Genomic DNA, 509 nt, shown 5'->3' with positions numbered 1-509 from the left:
AGGGGTGGGTAGTCAGTGGCGTAGCGCTCACTGGCAGATCTTTCCTGCTTTTCGCTCGTATTTCTTATTGTTTCGTTCAGCTTCATCTTTATCTATTTTTTTTGTTTTGTTTTTTTGCGATATTGATTAGTGTACATTCGCAGCGCAACTACAAGCTTGTTAGCAGGAGACATTAGCAAATATAATGTAAGTTAAACACATACCATAACAAATTGTTTATACTACTGACAATATGTTGCAAATTTTAGCCTGAAAGTGGTGGTGTACTACTACAAAACCTGCTGATATTTCCAGTACTCGGATCGCTTCTCAGATCGTATTGTTCTTTTTCTTGACATGGATTTTCTGCCATACCTCTGCCTCGAACATGAAGATAGAAAAAAAAAAAAGCCTCGAAAAGAAAAAAAAAAAAAGTCCTTGAACATGAAAATCGGAACTTGGAGAAATGTCAACTTTAGAATCGATATTGATGTAGGATTTAGACTGATATGCAGTGATCAGAAATATGT

Source organism: Scylla paramamosain, chromosome 19, assembly GCF_035594125.1.
Source record: "Scylla paramamosain isolate STU-SP2022 chromosome 19, ASM3559412v1, whole genome shotgun sequence".
Lineage (NCBI taxonomy): Eukaryota > Metazoa > Arthropoda > Malacostraca > Decapoda > Portunidae > Scylla > Scylla paramamosain.
Note: the sequence above shows the minus strand (reverse complement) of the source record.